Source organism: Falco peregrinus, chromosome 2, assembly GCF_023634155.1.
Source record: "Falco peregrinus isolate bFalPer1 chromosome 2, bFalPer1.pri, whole genome shotgun sequence".
In the NCBI taxonomy this organism is placed as follows: domain Eukaryota; kingdom Metazoa; phylum Chordata; class Aves; order Falconiformes; family Falconidae; genus Falco; species Falco peregrinus.
In genome coordinates, this window is record NC_073722.1 from 5,188,370 (window position 1) to 5,209,850 (window position 21,481).

At 37.6% G+C, this 21,481-nt stretch overlaps 1 protein-coding gene across 19 annotated transcripts in view; it reads right to left on the minus strand.

Moving 5' to 3' along the window:
• The window catches only part of SORBS2 (sorbin and SH3 domain containing 2), a 231,182-nt gene that overhangs the window by 141,480 nt on the left and 68,221 nt on the right, over positions 1-21,481 (minus strand). For all 19 annotated transcript variants that reach the window (XM_055794870.1, XM_055794883.1, XM_055794873.1 and 16 more), the window contains exon 2: positions 5,724-5,846. The gene's annotated coding sequence lies outside the window, so the exon portion shown is untranslated. The remainder of the gene's footprint in view (positions 1-5,723; positions 5,847-21,481) is intronic.

Genomic DNA, 21,481 nt, shown 5'->3' on the forward strand with positions numbered 1-21,481 from the left:
CAAGCAAGTATCTGGCACACCTCACTACAGAAATCTAGGCACTGTAAGTCGTTTGGATGAGACCTCCAAGATCACAGGAAGACAGATCAACACCATGCTGACCTGCCACCCGTCACTTTAGTGTTTTGCTACAAAACCACCATGCAGTCAGTTGCTACAAAGCAAGAAACCACACAATTATTTCCAAGTCAGTGGATTTATATTTATTCTATTTCAATACAGGAGGTCAAAACAGATCGGAGTAGGGAGGCCAACATACAGTAACATTTGACACTAGCATATACACAACTCACAGAATGTCAAGTTCGGGAGTTTGAAGTAATTCAGTATGGCCCATCTGCAGTACACCCATACGCTCTTTAGGAATTCAGACATGTTTGCCTAGTTATATTTTTCAAGCCTGCAAACTGCAAGCTTTCTTTTTTTAAAAACTGTTAGTTTATGATGGTGCTTTTCAGAAGCATCACCCTTAAGACAAAACTGAATTCCAGTTCAAACAGTAGATTAAAATGTACATCTGCTCAATTTTAATAAGGCATCTTTCATTTCATGCAAAGCCATTACTGTAAAATGCTTCATGGGAATTACTTTAAGCTACTCCAGGATATCTCCTGTATGAAGTGGTGATCTAGCTTTAAACATTCCGTTCTTACATTGCAGGTAGGTTTCTAGGAACCTGCCTGCAGATACAGTTGGGAAATACTTCACAGAATATTTTTCAAAAGCTTTCAATATTAGCTTAATTCTGCTACCAGAACTCTAAGGTAAATTTTAATCACTGTTTCTGTCACAGACAAAAGCAGAGTCTTTCAGTATTTCAGAACGTACTTCAAGCCATAGCATCTAGGTTTTTTTGTTTAACACACATCTCATATCCTCATTTTTAACAAAGTCTTATGCAAGTTTTATTCTCTTTTCTTCTCACTTTTAGACTGTTATTTTGGACCTGAGCTGTAAAATTAAAAAAAAAAAAAAAAAAAAAAAAATAAATATCAGCTATGAGCTTCCCTGTTCAGCACTAGAAAGCTTTGTGCAGGACCCAGAGCAGAAGTAGGGGGAAAAAAAAAAAAAAAGTTATTTTACACCATTTGGAGATCCAAGAGACCTCCGATAGCAAGTTCCAACTGCCTTTATTTGGCTAACCATCATGTGGAAGATTCAACTAATTCTGTATATTGAAGGCTATGAAAACTATTGGAAAAATTCCTTCTACTGAAAAGACCTCAACTCTAACTGCAAGACTAAGAGTTATCAAGACTGAGCAAATGGTGTTCCAAATTAACTGTCCCTTCTCACGAGCCACACAGCTTATCTTCCAGTTCTCACCTCCTCTGCTCCTTTCCCTCCCAGGAAGTAAAGAAGATACTATTTATCTTATTAGATATCTACTCTTTGTCTCTGGTGTTCTCACTTTACTTCCTTTGACTTTGGAGAAGAAATCCACCGCTTTCCAGAAGATCCAGACACCTGAAAGAAATTCAGGGTCACACATACAGTTCTGCTGCATCCAGCTACACCTCACCTTTTAGTTCACTGAGATCTATTCAGAGGAATCACCTAAGTGAGAGAATCCTACACAGGTGCCTCATGGAGCACTTCCAAAGTTAAGAGGCTTCTCACACACAGGAACTTGCTGCTTACACTTTTAGCTTCAAAAAGATAGAGCTGCTATCACATTTGTCACCTGTTGGTTTTGCACAGACCAGGGATACATGTGTGTTAAGGGTCTCCATTGCACCAGGTTGGCTTCTTTTTAAATGCATTTAAACTAAAGGATTTATTTATAGGGAATAAAAAAAACCCTTTCTGTGGAACAAGCCATTAGCAGTCTCAAGTGTGGAAGCAGCCTAAGTGCCCAAGATGCCTCCAGTAGTAAAGCACAACACAGCCTTCTAAACAGCATTAAAAATTTAGGGACACAAGCCACTAACGAAACACTAATTCTTAAGATCCTAACATACAGAGACAAATGCAGTCTTACATACAAACATAAGCAGGTTATGCGAGCCATCTTGAAAACAGATTAAATCATACTATTAAAAATACGGTTAAGCGCTTACTTCAGAAGAGACAGCACGTAAGCACAGTTTTCTCTTCAAAGTACAAGCACACAAGTGGCTAAACAAGAAAATTATCCACTACATAACATGCAAGTTTATTACAAAATCAGTATTTTTCAAATTCAAACACAAGAGTCAAATGAAACTCAAAGCTTGAGGCAGAAGTGAAAACTAAACTACTACTGTATGTTTCATATGCAAAAAAATCTGCTTTTGACTGTCAACTTTTATATTTTTTTTAAAGATGAAAAATTATTACTTTTGAGGTTGCAGAATCTGAAAAATGTTTATCTCAGGACAGGGTTGGTTTTTTTTTTTTTTTGAAAGGTTAAGCAACTAAAAGCTTGGACATTACAGTTACAATTATTAATCCTGACTGAAGATGTTTATTGCTATGCTTGACCAAGTGATTAATTTTTACCATCCTCCCCCAAAACCCAGGTTAATGATGATGAGTAGAGGCTACTGCGAGAAACTGGGAGCCCTGCCAGTTCCCTAGTTCATTTGGATCGATCAAAAGGGCAAGTACAGCCTACACCCCAAAATCAATAAAGACACATTGCTACCTTTTGTTACTGCAGAGAGGAGCTAACCAGGATGCTGTAAAATCTGCACCCCTCTAAAGCAGGTAGTTACATACAGAATCACATCACAAACTTTTTCCAGAGCTATCTGAGAATAGCATGTGGCCAGGTAAGCCCAGTGCAGACAACTCATAAGAATACACAAGCTCTCAACACCTCCAATTTGGTATAGCTTCAATCTGAGGCTAACACAAGGGAGAGGTGCCTGTGTGATGGCCTTTCAGTTTAATTTCCTCTATCACCACGTCTTGCTCCCCAGTTCTCAAAACACCTTTTCTTCTCTACCATTGTCGCATATTAAACCTATGCAGTTTCAACAAATTAGTATAATGTGCTGCTAGAATCCTGTCACCTTGGAATTGTGCTTGCGGATCAGAATTCCATACAGAACAGATACCATAAAACCCTGTTGCCATCAATAAGTAAATTGAACTTAGACCACACAGTGGAAGCAACATTGACACACTGTGACTAAACAGCATATTAATTGAAGATCTTTATCAGCATGAAGGTTTTGACAAGAAATCCAAGTAATTCACTATATTGTTTCTCAAAGTAACAGTTCAGTAATACCATACACTGCTTGGAAAACACTTATACTGGCAAGAAGGAAACATTTTCTATGATGCTCTAATCAAATAATTCCGTCAACAAATGCTGACAGATACACTTGCTTCCCACCCCTCTAAGCTCACAAAGACAGTAAGGCAAGAGCATGTTTATGTAACCTAAATTGTTCCAAGTGAGCCTTTATTCTTCACACACAAAGAATGACAAACAACAGTGTTAGGTCATTCCAGACTTAATGGGTTCCTTGGGACCATATCATTAAGTAAAATGAAAAATCCAAATAAAGTTGTTGATTTTTTCAATGTATTTGACTTGACCACCTTTGGGAAGCGAACAAAGACACACTGTCAAAAGCAGAAACCTGCACAAAATGTTACCGTTTGTTCCCCATGAATGCAGAGGTATACTTATTCAACGAAAGAAATTCCACTGCTCTCTTGAGATTTCCTCCCTTTAGTTGAATTTAGTGCCAAGTTTACTCAACTAAAGTTCAGGTTGTGTTAGCACACCAGATACAAGTTCCTGTAAGTCAGGTCCATTACTAAGTCAAAAATTAAGTGCCAAGCAAAAACTTGGTCTTACTACAGTAACTTCAAGGTTACATGAATTAAAAAAAAAAAAACAAACCCAGACTGTTAATAACCATCATTGGCCCTTACTTTACACAATTCAAGCTCCACTTTCAAATGAAAATACTTGGTAAATATTTTGTCTATTATGCAACCTAATTTTCTGTCATTTCTCCTCCAGCTATCTCTTCTGGACATGTTAAGGGATCACAGATTTCTACATTGGTCAAACAGTACTTACAGTATGGCTTCTCAAGTGTCTCAAGTTCCTTCAGAAGCTTCAGCTTCTTCTGAAGTGAGTCTCAGGTGACAAATTCTTTTTATATGAAAACCATCAATGTAAGACAAGGGTGGTCAAAAGAACATAGGAAGCCCATCGATAGGGTGACTGATCTGCAGGATCAGGAAAGCAGCTTTACATGTGACAAGTAAGACGGGAACAGGGAAGATCTCAAATGAAGAGGAATGTACTTTATTAAAAATAAGAGAGGAGAAAAAGAATACCAACTGCCTCATTTGAAACGAAGTATGCTTGGTGCTGAAATTCCTATGGGTTCAAATGGGTACCTACATTACACTATCAATACCTGCTACTGTAAGGAAAAACATGCAGAACTAGATCCATGATTCTCAAATATCTGGATAAAACATTACTGCATTACAACTGAACCAGACACTAGGTTTTTCTGAAAAACTATCAAAGAAAATTCCAGAATTTTTTTTTTTTTTTTTACACAAAATTTTGTATTTTTAATAAGAAGAAATGCTATATAAAATGTATACAGAAGCTTCAGTTTTTCTCTTTGTATCCAAGACTAAGCTGGAAAGCCTCTCTGGAAAGCCCCCAAACAGCTTTTATGGAAAAGCACTGATCTATTTTTTTTCTATAAAAACATAACGCATAACTACTGTTTTACATTAAATATACAACTACTTTTAAATATGACATGGGTTTTCAATATATTTTTGAAAAAACCCCTAACGTTAGGCTACATCAAAGGCAGCAAAATGAACTGCACAAAGTAAGGGCATGCAGTACGTAAGTACACAGTAACTGCGGTAAGCCAAAGCACCACAGTGCATGTAATGAGACAGACTAGGTATACAGGCTGCCATTTAATGCTAGCCAATTGCTTAGAAAAGCCACAGCACTGAGCAAAAAAATCTTTTGCTCTTCTGAGATTTTCTTCGTTTTAATCACAGTAAAGAATAAAAATAGAAAGCAGAGGACAAAACTTTCTCTTGTTTGCCTTGTACTCAGTTAACATTTCATAATCAAAGAAAAACATATTTGTTTCAAGCAGTACAACCAAACCCTGAATAAACTCTGTAAGCCACAAGTATCTTTAATAGAACCGTTACAGATTGATATTATCAAATTAAAGACTACTGACAAGCACGCTTACTGTCCCATGAAACAGGCACATCACCAAGAAAAATATACCATTGCATCAATAGCATCAACCTATTTTAACTACACAAAATGAAACCTGCAAAAAATGAGACATGAATGAATTGCTGGGAAAGTTTGTTTTTGAACTCTGACTTGACACAGAATGTACTTTATAATACAAATTCTAAAGTTAATTCATTAAACACTGAACATTCAAACAAGTAAATAATTTAAAGACAGAACAATCAGCAGTTTTGTTTTAAAACATTTAATGACTTCATTACAGCAAACTGAGAAGAAACTACTCTATAAACTATTAAAACCCTACTTACATCAAAGTACCATGCAGAATCACAGGTACTATTCTGAGATTTGTAAAAGCAGCGTAGTGACTCCTTCACAGATTAGTCTCCATATTTCATACAGAGCATGCAGCAGAACTACTAGCAAACAGAAGCTGGTTTTCCCTGACCACTAATTAGACACTCAAGAATGCAAGTCATGAGGGCAGGGAGAAAGACAAAATCTTGAGAAAAACATGACTTACCAGACGAGGTTAGCTGTGTCTCAAATGCAGAGAAGTAAGAAATCTCTGTATACGTAGATCTTGTTTATTTAGCCCTTTATGAAGGTTTCTCTAAAGAAATGAATTTAACTCGCATGCAAGACTCTGCAAAAGAAAAAGAAAAAGAATCTGAGCTGCTGGCTGAAGTTTTTGTTCTAAGAACGTTTGAGCTATTTTCGGCAGCAATGGGATTGCCTACAGTCAAAATGAAAATGCAAGACAGAATAACCAGCCTCCTAACCCAAGCTTAAAAAAAAAAAAAAATATATATATATATATAAATATTCAGGAAATCCATAGCAAAAAACCCTGTTCATTGTCCAAATTTTTATTTAAAGAAACAGAAAGAGCAGGGAACAACCACTGTGAATAATGAATGAAAATACTGTAAAAAGGAGATCTGGGATGTTGAAGAGTATTACTTGCAGTTCAGGAAACGAGCCATCATGGATATTTTTTATTGTGAAAAACACGTTTTGAGTTTGGTCATTTCTGAAGATGCTTTACCTTCTTTACAAGAACATTCATATGAGATAGAAGTGTTTCTATTTGTATTTAAGTTCATCATATCTGGCTGGTATTCACATCTGAGCACAGGACAAATCAGTTTAACAAGACTGAAGCCAATAGTTTGTTTCTAGTTTGCATCTTAAGTTTCCAGTTCCAGCACTAGTGCTATTTTGGAAGTTTAGTGATCTAAAGCTGCTAGCACTCTGTTTTTTCTGCCAGGGCCATTCAGTGTCACCATAAAGACCTGCCTGCCCTCCTGTGCCACATCCCTAACCAGCCAGCTTACCCTCCCATGGTGTAAAAACTACTGGAAAACAAAGTATCAATACAAATTAATGGCTATAGGAAAAGACCCAGTAGCATCTTGATGAATACATAAAAGCTAATTACTTTCAAGTTTTAGACAATACAACAAAACTTAAGTCAGTGGAAAACCACCATTGTTATTTAACTTGTTGCAGCTCCTTCTGGTACAGGAAGAAACTTCCAAGATACCCCTCTATATACGTCTCAGCAATTCTGACAGACACAACTTACTTCGCTTCACCAGAACAACTTTTCATACATGCCCACACTATTAGGCACTTGCACTGAAAAGCTTGTTACTTTTGTTCAAGGTAAAGTTATGAGATTGAAGTTACTCTCTACTCAAAAACTAAAATAGACTGGTGTGGTAAAATTACAAAATGTTTCGTTACATGTTAAACTTCCAATCAAGACTACTTAAGCACACTCGTTTGAAAGCATTTTAGAATGCCATGGGTCACCTTAATTGCTGATTTATTTGTGAAGAGTTACTATTTGGAAGTGACACTGACATATGAAACAGGATGCCAGGCACACAGGCTATTTATTAAAGTAAAGCAATGCTCATTGTTTAAAAACAAACAAAAAGCCTATCTGTTCCTGAAGACTCATAAAACCCATTAGCTATAATACACTTATAACAATAATGAAAAAGCTGCCATGTGCAAAAACATACCACAGATTCTTTCTGGATTAGCTCAAAAGCATCCTTTTCCATTTGATCCCAACTGTTTTTACTGTTGCTGTAGTTAAAAGCAGCTATAGCAAAAAACACAACCCCACAAAATCTAAAACACCAACCCAATTAAACCAACCAATTATATTAATCATTATTGCTGCTTCATTCCAAATGGCTAGTTTAGGACTACTGCCTTACCACAAAACTAGTTCACAGAAGTTAAAAGGCTCAGTTTATATTTAACTTGAGATCCATGAACAAAGAAATATAAGAACTCCAGTAGCTTGAATTTCAGACAATGCGTAAATTATAGCCAACTTGAGAGCTGTAACAGTCAGGTAGATCACACAGTATAGTTCATCAATAAATACAAGACCAGTATGCACCAGACCACTAGTGTCATATGCTGCATTACTTTCTTATCCGTAACGCTGTCATCCAACCGTTACAAGCTAAATCAATATATATCTGTATACCAAATACTAATACTATGCAAATATGAAAACAGAAGAATGTGTTAAAATAATTATTAGTAGTATCACTTTACTGCTGTAGTAATACAACACACAATGCTTTGCAATGCAGCATTTTTCTGAAGCATTTTCTCAGAAGGCAGATTTACCATTAGCTGATTTACCGTCAGCACTTAACCCATTTTGGTACCTTGTTTCTTCATACTGCACTGTTTTTGTGTAAATAACGCTCTACCTATTAGTAATTATAGTATTTGCTAAACATGAAAATAGCACTGTTTCGGTATACACCAAGATGTGTGTTAACTACTGGATATAAATTGGATTATCTTTATCTAAAGGAAACATTAAATGCCATAAATATCATATATACGATGCAGGTCTTGAAGAAAATACATCTGTATGTTTATTAGTAAACCAGACAAATATGTCACTACCACCAAGATTATCACCTTATGCTTTTCAGAGGCTGATGATAATCATATTTCCCATTTTGTGGCTATCAGCGACACTGAATAAAGCATGTAATTTCCTTAGTGGCACGCTGCAGTGCAACTTAATCTATGGTAGGTATTAAGCAATTCAAACCTGACCAAGAAGTGTACAGTTCACATTGCTAATGGAGACTTGCACCAAGTTCCTACAAAAGCTTCATGACCTGACACGACAGGACAGAGTTGTGATAAACCAGAGGAAAGAATCTTGATAGATGAGAGATACAGAAAATTGTTCAAGACACTGACAGACAGAAGAGCCGCACACCTGCTCCACAGCACCGATTCATCCAAAGGAAATCTCAACTTTTCTAGACCTAACCTTTCAAACACAGTTCAGTCACTGAAGCTTCACATGGAATGGCTGAAGAAAAGCTCTCTTTTTGAGAAGTCTCCCTGTGTAAATTTCAAGGTGTGTACATAACACTGTACAAACCAGATGATTTTTCCTTCGTATTATTCTGTACATGTTTCTATTCAGATCTTTTAACAGTAGTGTAATATCTTCTAGTAATATGATAGGGTATCTACATGAATTGCATATTACCTACCCCAGGAAGAAATAAGGGGTACACATAAGATTTTTTCTTTTTTTTTTTTTTTTTTTTATTTTTTCCAAATAACCATGTTTAACTGTACTATGACAGACAGCATTAAACACATTTAACATTAAAGAATGCAAGCAAAATGCACGTGCTGTGCAATTGCTTAAGTCCCTTAAGAGAGTTCATCCATACAACTGATCATGTTCATCTCTGAAATGATTCTGTCCCAGATTACAGGGAAAAAAAGCTTCCCTCCTGTCCTTCTGTAGATTCCTGTCAACCACATGCTTTGTCCTGAACTTCAGCTAGTCTTGCAAGTCTTAGACAAATATGATCCTGAAGGATCTTGCATATAAGAATGAATCTTTTTTCAATGTCTCAGGTCTGCTTTCAGTAGCTTCCACTGCTGAAAAGCAATGAAGCTATGAGGAAGTGTGGCCATTTTCCTCCCGGACAGGATGGAATACATAGTTACACATCAATCATATAAACCATTAGTTGTGGTTGATCCTAACTAATGTAAAATAAATGAAAAATGCATGAACACATGTTAAATGAACATACTGCCAGGGATGCTCATCTTCAGACAAACACATCATATGCCTATAAAGCCAAAGGATGAAAATAGATGAGAAAAGATTAATCTCCGGTGACATCAGTTTAATTTCTAGAGTTCAGCTACAAGTTAGTATTTTAGGTTTGGCATCATCAGATGAGTTGTAACTGGCCTTCACCTAGGCTCAGCATGAACATGCTCAGGAATGAAAGGGTGACATTGCTCACAAGTAAATCAGAACATGTATGTAAACCTGTATCTCTGTTTCTTGAGAACTGGTTTGAGGTTAATTTCTTCGATAGAAATATTCAACACCTCACTTAGAACATTGCTGCTCTGTTTCATGCATATCTGACACAAGATATTTACAGTTACCACAAAGCTACTAGGAAGTTATTTACTGATGGCCAGTTTATACTTTTTCTCCCACTTAATATATTAGGATCAATCATTATGTGTTAGCATAGGAAACCTGGTATAATTTTCCCACCAGAGTTTCATTTATATAAACTTCTTTAGAAAAAAATAAAATAATTATGTCAGCTCCTTTCTGCTACTTAGGATTTCTAGGCCTCGTTAACCATAAAAGCTTCTTAAAGTCTCACTAGAGCAGATCTATATACTGATCAAAAGTCACAAGAAATTTCTATGAAGTACAATAATCAAGACTTGACTGAGGATTAACAGGTAGGTAATTTATGCAGGAAAGCACTGCAGACAACTTTCTTCTGTATTAAGAGATCTTGCCCTCTCACCCCTACCATCAAACGCACTTGACACTCTAGCCAGGTTACTCCTAAACACATCTTGATGCCCTATGCCATCATGCATGCTTCAGCCTCATGTAGTGTCAGCAGCTTAACAACTGTCGTAGTAGAACAGCAGCATATACAACAATGACTACAAAGACACATGCAGTCGTCTTTAGCTCGATATGCATCAAAAAGTACTTTGGAAATTTTCTAGACCATCATACAAAAAAGAACTCCTGAAAAAACTCAGCATTAAAAAATCCACATAAACAACAAATCCTGAATTTCAGTTTCTACTACAGTTTCATTAAAGCTATACATGAAAAAAGGTGGATCATCTATTGAAAAATAAACTGACTCAAGCTTTCAGAACATTTGATTTAATATTGCAAGAAAGAGTACATAGGCAGCCAAGTTACTGTGGCAGCTACATCTCGGAATTTTTTCTAACCCTAAAGAATATAGGTTATCTCAATAAACTACCCATGGTTATTATGTTAGAATACTTCAGAAGTCTCCCAGAGTGGCTACAAAGCAGTCTTGCTCTTACATCTCTGTCTGTCCCAGCAGACATGGCAATAGAATCTTCGGTCAAGAAGTTTCAAGAAGTTGGAAACTATCTACATCCCTCAGCGACAATAAACTGTAACCTGCATGAATAGTACAGAAGTGCCACACACAGGATTTGTCAGTGATTTGTGGCTTCATAATTCCCATAATGAAGCTTTGGTTAGAGTACTTTCATCAACAAAAGAGAGTAAAATTTGTCAACATTCATACAATGGAATCTATTTTTTAATTGCTGTTAGCACATTTGTTTCCGCATAAGCAATTCTGTTCTCCAGTATATCCCAAAATAAGTCTCCATATTAAAAAGCAGAGTGCTCTGTCCTGGCTAAGAAATTTTTTTTCCATCATTTCCTTCAAACAATTAATGGAGGATGGCCCACCTCACTAATACTATTAGGTAATAATAAAGTTATTAAACTCTTCTCTCCAGGCTTGGTATAGAAGTGGTTCATCCCTATATAACTCATTAGAAAACTTGGCAACTGGGAGGAAGACTAAAAAGAAGCTTGGAATTGGGGGCGTAGGGGGGTTTGGCTTGTGTTCCTCTGAAAGCACTCCAGAGCCAGCCAAGAGTTAGCAAGCAATCTCTGATCCAGCAGGATATCCAAGAAGCCTTCTGAATTTGTTACAGAAGTCTTTCACTGAAAACTCACACATCTGAAAGACATGGATCAAGACATCAAGTATGAAGAATCACACTCTCACTTCATTAACACCAGCTGGTAGATGTTTGATAAAGAGTTGCCTCTGCTGCTGTTCTGTAGAACAGCAGATCTGCATTCGCTTTAAAAGACACCATGTGTCTTTAGCTATATTCAGTTCTCGTATTTTACACTGGGATTTGTTAAGTCTGCTCCCCCCTCCCCCGTTATAATAAAATTTTGTCTGGTGACAGCAAAAAATAATTATGTGAGACAGAAACCCCTAGACAGATTTTTGTGAAAGACATCTTGTAAATAAGCAGCTCCAGCTCTGCCATCACAGTAAGCTGAGTTTAACATACAACTTAAAATTTGCTTTTCAGGAATCTTGATATATCTGATAAATTTTAGGAAAGGTACAAAGCGCCACTGGCTGTCTTTATGGTTAGATGTTTCTGAAGATGTAGAAGTCTTTAATATAGCATCAGCACCTATGAATTTGTGATCTTCTTTATACTTCTCTGAGATCTAATATACTAAACCCAAATCGATATTGGAAAATTAACCTGTTTTCTAAATAGAAGCTGCAAAGACAGCCAGTACCAGAATTTCTGCCAATTACCTTTGGCAAAACTGGATTGGATTTCATTGCTGCAGACTTAGGTTTGATAGCTAAGGATTCAAAACCAATGTTTTGTCAGTCATTTAAATATTTATAATTGTTAATGTTTCATAACAGCATTTTATAACATGGAATACTTTAAAAATTACAATACCTTTAACTGAGTACCAAATAAATACATTAAAACGTAAGGAGACGCTCAAGCCTGAAGTGAAATCACATGCATTTAAAAAAAACCCCAACTATGAAAGCATATTTTCTAAATATTTACAGCCTCCTGGTCACCTACTGTAACAAATTCCAATACTTACACCTATTTCATAGAACCGACAGAAAACCACCTAACTGCTCTCCTAATGATGCAAAAATTGACTACAGTCACTGCACCTATCACTATGAAATTGGACCAAAAGAATGATATACCTGCTAAAAGCACTATTTTGCTAGTAAAACTAACTTCCTCTGTTCCAAGAGTAAACAGTTAAAAATGTATGAGGAAATAAATATGAAAAGGCCTTGTCAGGAAATGGAGAACAGAACCTTATTGTTTATCTCAGTCTTGATACACATCACTAGTCCATTGTTTGAAGAACTTTGTACAAGGTTATTTGTCTTTCAGACTCATTTTCTGCTAGAATGTGTTCAGCTACTGTGTGAGATTGTGAGGGTTTTTTGGGAGGGTGTTGGGGCACATTAGGGAGCAGGTTTTCCCTGAAGGCCTAAACCTCGGACATGTGAACAAGCCAGGACTCTAAACCTGCAATGCTCATTGTGACTCACCAACTCAAATTACTAGGTTTGTTGAACTAGCTGCTTAAAAGGATTTTTGAGTCCAAATCCAAAGTGACAATCTTTAAAATGCCCATTTCACATATACCCAAATTCCTAACCCTCTATATGTCTTTTAACAGTAAAGTTCCCAGTTACCTAAAACTCTCCTACTGGACCAAGCAAGTGACATCTTGCCTTGATGAAAAAACACTTTGGTGACAGCCATCACGTACAAACTTGTGTTTTATCAACTTTGCGTCTGAGGCACAAATGTCTGTAAGATGTTCTCAGGGTTTTTTTCACTCTTCATAAAAAACATGGATGATGGTGTTACCCCACCACATTATATTTTTTAGAAAAACACTGTATTGATGGTCATCAAAACATCTGCCACCAAGAAAAACCCAAACAAAAAATTAAAAAACAGAAAAACCAACTACTGAAAACCTGGCTTACATTTCCTGACAGATTTACAGTCACATCTCCCACTTTGCTGACACGGAATACTAAGCATCAGTCGACTGTCTGGTCTTTTGAGGACACTGGCCCACCTTTCATAGAGTAATTACAGACTTCATGTGGCTCACAGAGCAAGAGACTAGCACTCTTCAGCTTAATAAAGAGAATTTTCTTAGAAGAAAGGAAAATTTGAGGGGCTGCCTTTCCTCCAGTTACTCTGAAGTATTAACAGCCAAACCATATACTCTAAAATATTTCCAATTTCCAACAGTGGGCCAGGGACCAGACTGTGCCCCCTTCTCAAGGGAGAACTGCCATCTCTAGGCTCTAAGACCATGCACGCTCCCGTGCACAGCTGCCACTCTCAAGCTAGTCAGTCCATGCAAAGCAAAAGAAATTCACAGAAAAAACACAAGTCCCAGTTCCCTCCTTCGGCTTCACAAAGACTTACGTTACAGAGCACAGAAAGCCTAATGCCATTCTGGTTTTAAACCACCAGATTACAGCTAGGCCAGCTTTACCGCCTCCACACCGAGTTTCTATTCCAATTACCATGATTAAATCCACAAAGGAATTTAGGATTCTCAATAATTAAAACAATGGTGTTCAGCCAATTTGCTAAGCTGCCAATTTAGTAAAGGGGAAAAAAAAGGACCTATATGAAAAACAGTCCTTAACTTTAGCAATCAAGTAATTTTAACATTTTCTGCTACTTGTAACGTTGAGGGTAGGGGCCAGCAAACCTACTGCAACTGAAGCTTTCAGGCAGTGAACCCCAGGGTGACGGGAATGGTATTTGTCACCCCAACTGAGTGCAAGACCTCCCACTAGCAGTCAAACAACAGGATAAAGCAGCATAGAGAACCTTCTTTCCTTACATGTTCCTCTAGTCAATTTATACATTTTGCTACTATAATCCACTTAACTGAAAACACAACCTGAAGACATAAGCAACTGTGCAAAGCTTTGAAGACTTCCAGCTACAGATATGTAACACTTCAGCATTTTATAACACAAGCTAATACTGGTAGAGTCTGTTATTTTTCAGATATTTTTTTTTCTTCAAGAGACTGATCTCAAAGGCAGTATCTGGTTTTCAGCAAGACCCAACATTTGTGTTTGGGTTTCCAACCTCGAATTGCAACATAAAATGGTAACATCAAAAACACACCTAAAGTCAGCCAAAGCTCACTGAGATACAATTGCCTCAGCAAACTCCCAGTTTGCAGCTCACAGTTTCACACAATCATGACAGTCCTTCAGGTTGCAAAGGTAGTTATTTCAAGAGCTCAGGTACATGCCACCAATGGACTGAAGCCACTTGCAGCCACGATACTCCCACCTTAGCCCACCTTCACATTGCTTATTGGTAAGAAAAGGTACTGCCAAAATGCCCGAGTCTACCAAGTCAGCTCCTGCTGCCATCAAGAAATCCAAGAATGCTGTTACCAAAACCTGAGGGAATGCTACAAGCAGCTTAAGAATAATAAAGGAGAGTTACTGCATCCATCAGTACAAGGTACTGAGGCAGATCCATCGAGAGGATGGTACCTTAACCAGGACCACAGGCATCATGAACGCCTTTGTCAATGACGTTACTGTATACTGGAAAAGCATGGCATCTGGCACATCACAAGGAATGCTTGACCCAAGAGGCACAGTCTGTCACATACTAGGGAGCTGTCAGAAAGCTGGCCAAGCACACCACACCTGAGGGCACCACAGGTACCGGGCAAACAGCAGTTCCAGAATATACAGAAAATACAGAAAGCCAACTGTATCCTGGGCTGCACCAAAAGAAGCGTGGCCAGCAGGTCAAGGCAGGTAATTCTACCCTTTTACTCCACTCTGGTGAGACTTCACCTGGAGGTACTGCATCCAGCTCTGGAGTCCCCAGCACAGGACCTCTTGGGAGTACATGCAGAGTAGGGCCACAGAAATGATCAGAGGGCTGGAACACCCCTCCTATGAGGACAGGCTGAGACAGCTGGGGGATTGTTCAGTCTGGACAAGAGAAGGCTCTGGGGAGACCTTATTGCAGCCTTTCAGTACTTAAAGGGCTCTTACAAGAAAGATGGGGACAATTTTTTCTGCAGAGCCTGTAGTGATAGGACAAGGGATAATGGTTTTAAACTGAAAGAGGGCAGATTCAGACTAGATAGAAGAAAGTTTTTTGTGGTGAGGGTGGTAAAACACTGGAACAGGTTGCCCAGAGAAGCTGTAGATGCCCACACCCCCATCCCTGGATACAATCAAGGTCAGGTTGGACCGGGCTCTGAGTAACCTGATCTAGTTAAAGATGTCGCTGCTCACTGCAGGGAGGATGGACTAGGTGACCTTTAAAGGGCTCTTCCAACTCAACCCATTCTGTTATTCTATGATTCTATCTGCATTACATTTTGGCAGAACTTGAAGTCAACTTCAAGTCTCCTTATGACCACTTTTTTCTCCCAAACCACACACATTCTTATGTCTTCACATGAACTGTTTGTATAGAGTGATTCTGAAGGGATTTCTGATGGGATAGCAGCGACAGGCTGGTTATTCATGAAGGGTGTAAAAAGAGATATGGCTACAAACCAAGTCGTATCAGCTTGTTGGAAGTCACAAACCATTCTGACTTCAGGCAATAACAGAAGCAGCAGCAGACTGAATTTGAGTCAGTTTTCCTATGATCCCTCATATCAAAGAGAAAGGATCTCCAGGTCATCTTGTTCATCTGCTTCATAACAGCAAAAATTTACAGTAAATATATCATTCCTGACAGACATTTGATCGAGCTGTTTCAGAAGGCATCCAGCAAGAAAGATATCCCAGCTTCTTCAGACAATCCAGTACCTAGTCATCAGCATTATTTTTTTTCCTAGCTCTAACCACAGTGTCCTTTCCTGCAATTTAAGTCTGAAACATGGTAGTTCAAGTGATTTAGACATACATAATCAAGCTCAAATTCCAAACATCAAAACACAAGTCAAAGTAGGACCAGAGCTGCCCAACTGCCAGCCTACACCTTTATATTGCATCGCACACAGCCAGCACAACGAGTTTGAGGGCATGCAGGGTAGCCACAGATAGCAGTGAAGCTTAGCCAATAGATAACACTAAGGAAATGCTACGTTAGATTGGGACTTCAGCTCAAAATCTCTTACAGATTTAGAAATCACCTCATTCAAGAGTAGAGGCGAATCACTGCTGCTGTGCATCTAGTAGATTTACAGCTCAGTGGGCACAGTAAAGGTGTTTCTCACCTTTCCACTTCTGAACAGCTAGAACTGGGCTGTCAAGCTTGTGGCTTCGTGCTACTGGCAGACACCAACAATTTATGAAGTTAGGCCTACACAATAAAGACAACAGATTAATTTTGCACAGGACAAACTACAATTTCTGCAGAGAAGTTCAAAAGCTTTAGGGATTCAAAAGTCAGAATGGAAAACTCAGAGCATCAATATCAATGTACATCTTCACTGGAACATCAAGGCTCTCCAGGCTTTATGAAATAGATCATGTCCCCAAAAATAAGGTTTAACATGCAGCAAATTGTTGGCGATTCCCTGACAGACACAGACAGTAGCTGCCTCATGCTGTCTTTCCCACTCACACATCAGTAGATATATGTAAGGACTCAACATGTAAGTGCACCTGCAATGGTCAGAGGACTGTCACCACTGGATGTATACAATTGGATGTTATTAGATAGCAGCATGCTCATATGGTCTTGACAGGCCAAAGCTATAGTATCTTGATAACTGCATACATTTGGTTCAGAATTATACAAGAATGTTTCATGTCCTGGAGAGACTGCAACTAATTTTTTGGATTTCAAAAAGTCTTTACAGTCCATCTGCAGCATTATTGAAACTGATGCTTTCCAGACAATCCAAATACAGACCATTGTAACTTTGAGAACGGATGTTAGAGAAAGGGCATGATGCAGCAGCAGGAAGCTGCTGAACTCTTTTGGTTTTTGGTGATGGCAAATTACCTGGGCAATGTCGTCTTCTGTAGTATTATGTAACATGATTAACAAGAAGTCCCTAAAGCAGAAAATTGACCCTTTCCTGTTTAAATCTCTTTATTCCCAAAGATCGCCATTTTTGGGGATTTCACAGTTCTTTCACTAGTAGCTTGGACAGAAAGGAGGATTTGGCTTCTAGGAAGCTCTTCAGCTTCCAAAGGTGAAGTTACAGTGCAATGCCAACGTTGCTCGGTAGATATTCTATACCCTAATTAGCCCTAGCCCACCAGGGGAATGGCTCAGGAAATCAGTGCTGAGCTTTCATTTCTTTTGCCTTCTTTTTAACAGACGCACATTGGTATGTAGTAATTTTTTCAGTCAGTATTGCTTCAGCTAAGTGAACATTGGAGCTCTTTCACAGTTTTTGTTTGCTATTTGTGTTCTCTGTTAATTGCAGAACAGGCTATTAGTTTGAAACACTTGTTCAAGCTATATTCATGCTTTTCCTAGCCAGGGAAAGACAAGCTGACGTTTGATGTGTTTAAGGCAACACAAGGTGTTACAGCTGTACCACCAGTTAATTGCTCTATGTTGACTTACTTGCAGGCCAGAACTAATTTTTTGGCTAACAGAACCCAGACCCTCATTTAAGTGGCAAGTACAGTGAGAAGATGAAACAAGTTTTCTACCAAAGACTTTTTTCCCTACCTAGAAAAATTCTTCCATAAGACAGCCTACAGACAAAAATCTAAAATAATGCTTCCTTGCTACCTCCGTTTTTGGTAGCCAGTATGACACAGGACGAAGGAGTATACACACTTTTCAAGGGATGCAGGGTATATTTACGAAAATCAGGCCTTTAAGAGATCCCAATTCATGTAACAAAGGCCAGTGCCAACTAGGGAGGTGGACAGAAGAGTCTTCAAAAATATTCTCAAACAGCAATAAACTGACAATTGCAACCATACTACTATATCTATTTTGCACATTAGGTAAAGGAAGACGCACCTGTATCCATCCCATAAACCTAAAACCATGGCAGTTTAAGTTATACAGAAGGCAGCTTGAGGAGCAAAAATGAAAACAACACATAGGTAGATCCTAAGGTACGTGAGAACTGGAAGTCAAAGTTAATATCTTTTGGGAGTAGATATTCTGTTTTGTATCCCTGAAGTTTTACACTTATTAGGTAATTTCCTCTCTTTGAAAAATAAACATATGGAAAGGCGGATTTCCCTTCCTAGAAACTGTTTACTTCCTCAGAACTTTAACATCCTCTATTTTTCAAATTATCAACCCCTTATTAATAAAAGCTCAAAAGACCCTTTTTTGCCTCAAGGCTTTTCAATTTGTCCATCAGCTTGGTCCTGTTGAAAACCGAAAAATTCTCTGTTCCAGCCCTTAGAGAAAGATCGCTACAAGCAACAACACACTAATGAACGTTTGCATCACAGAAAACTAAAGGATGAAGTCAGTGACTTCTGGTACCCTCTCCTAAAACAGCTTGAAACTTTTACATATATGGAAAGCCAAAACTGAGAAGGTGAAAGGTAAATTTTCTGTACTAAATTTATACAGGGTAGTTAATCATCCCAGTTTTCTATCTTACCTCCTGAAAGAGAATGTAAAGATAACGTTTGCGAATTACAGAGCTGTACATCACACACATTTGATTCCTACAGCATTTAAATAAAGTTTTCATAAGGAAAACATTAGAAAAGCATTTCATATTAATTTTCTACGTTTTGCATTCTGATCAGCAGGATGAAATGACATACTATTGACAGTTATCTGAAGACTAGAGTTTGAAATCAGAGTACAACAACAGAGTGGGGGAAGTCACTAATAGTTTTACACAGTGCCTGTAGAAGCCTTTGGTTATTTATAACAAAATCAGCTTATGATAGACTGGTGGCATGAACTAGAAACATGTGATCTGAGATCAAATTCTGAAGTGTTACTAAGCTGTGTACTTCAAATCATTTTTATAGTAGTTTTAAAAACAAAAATAGCATTGAAATATAAACAATACTCTACGCTAACAACTGTTATGTGATCCATACCTAAAGAAGTCAATCAATTTTTTTTATGACAGAATATTGAAACAATGCTGCCTTTGCAATGACAACACAATATCTCTATTTCCTGATTTGTTTTCATGAAACTATGGTGACCCCTTACCTCAAGTGACATAGTGACATTTCAAACTTCCAGGTGTGTCTGACACAGCACAGAAAATGAAGTATGATAAAACACTAAAACCACAGTGACTTCCAAGTCTGATTAGCATTTGAGGGATCCCAGGTTGAAATGCATAGCATAATTTCAAAGTACCTTCTGAGCTTCATCAAGTTTTAAGAGGCAGAACTACTTACGCATCTACCAGGACATCCAAAAATTACGATAGAATGTGTGTATACGCATGTAAAGCCTTTTCCAGAAATAAACATACTGTAAATAAGGCTAGCAGATTCATTCAAGATGGTGCCAACCTTTTCAGCACAGATCTTACTAATGATAATAAAACATAAATGCCTATATGAATTTAAAAAAAAATCATCATTATGTATATTTTTGTCACTTGAAATAAGTGCAACACATTTTTTCATCTTTTATTTATGTTTTTTCCAGTGTTCTTCAAGAGGCATTTACGAGGCATTCTGGGCTGAACCTAAAACTAGAATAGTAAAGAGCTGGTTACTAAGGCCTTTTCAGTGGCATTTTGAAAGCACTTAAATTTCCTGTAACTATTTTTAATGAATTCAGGGAGGACTTTATCATTGCCTTCAAAGGGAGAATCCAAACCAACAAGAGCTTCTGAAAATACCATAGTCTATACTAATTTCGTTTGTAAGCTCCATTTTGCTAAACTCATCTCTGCCCTTTTCAAACAAACAAACAAACTTTACATTCTTTGTTTAGCATGTATCTTTGGGGAAAAACAAAACAAACAAACCAACCACATACACCCAGGTTTGAGGTAAGTCACAGAAGAACTACCACCCTGAAGTCATAACCTTGCTTTTGAGAGTCTTACCCAGACTAGATTCTTACAAGCCTAAACTTGAATCTTAATTTCAGGACTTGCAGCACAAAATACTGATTTGGGATTATGAGATACAGGAAACTGGATTTCAGAGTTTTGCAATCTAAGCTTACAAATTTTGCAGTCATATACTGTACCCACCAAAAGGTGCTAAGGGCCTCAGAATATAGTTCCAAAATTTACCTGTAAAAACGTTAATTAACAAAAGTACTAGATTTTGGGCACTGAAAAGCTAAAAGCCCTTTCAGTGTTTTAAAAAGGTCCTCAGTAAAAATTATCTACATCTCAACACTAGAGAAAGTCCAATAACAAAAGGAGTGGCTCCTTTTAAGAAGATTTAATTTACATACATGATTAGAATGTTTTTAGAATTTTAGTTATCGAATATGGAAATTTCACAGCATTATCTACAATAAGTTCAGGAAAACATACTTCTAATGAACATAAAGAGAAGCTGTTCCTAAACATATTGGAAGATAAAGTCCATAGAAATCTAACTAAAATTCATACAATACTGAAGATGACAGTAGAGTAACAGATTTCTGAGAGGACTACACACAAGAAAGCTTGCAATATAATTATTCTTTTATGCCATGTTTGAACTCATGCTGCCTTCAGACTTCCAGCTCAGCTGATCATTTGAAAACCAAGTACGTGTACTGAGAAATGGACACCTTCCGTAAGAATCTGCAGTCCTAATACACAGGTGTATAGAAAGCAAACACACAAGGTATCTCACTAACATTCTAACACAAGTTTTCCCCAGTTACAGTAATTTAGTACAAAACCAATGAACAGAAATTAAAATGGAGAATTGCCAGCAAATATACAGGCAAAGCAAAAGTAGCAGATAGCTCAGAGTGTAAATAGCAGTTTCATAGATGGTTTGGGGTGCTGACTTCAGAATCAGAGAATCAAGCTCCCTCTTCCACAACAGCCAGCTAAACCAAGCACCACAGCAACTTCTTTTACAGAGTGTTACCCTTGCCCCCAAACTACTTACTGCCTGACGCCCATCCTCAGAATAGCATTATTCCATTGCTGGTGGAGGACAGCTACAGAGAATCCCATTTCCATAATGGATATTCACATAACTATATATTTGAAAACATGGACAAATTCTAATGCTTCATTTAAAGTGCTTATGAGCAACCCAAGACTTGATCATTTGGGTCTCCAAAAAATAAATTACAACAAAGAATAAAACCACAGGAGGGGATCAATTTGTTTTCAAATATGTAAATGGGGATTGGAATTTTTAAGTGCAAATATGAAGACTAAAAAACAAAAGTATTTGTTGGAATCTCTGGCACACTGTGCGTATGTTAGAAATTTGACAAGAAAACAAATATTATGACTTT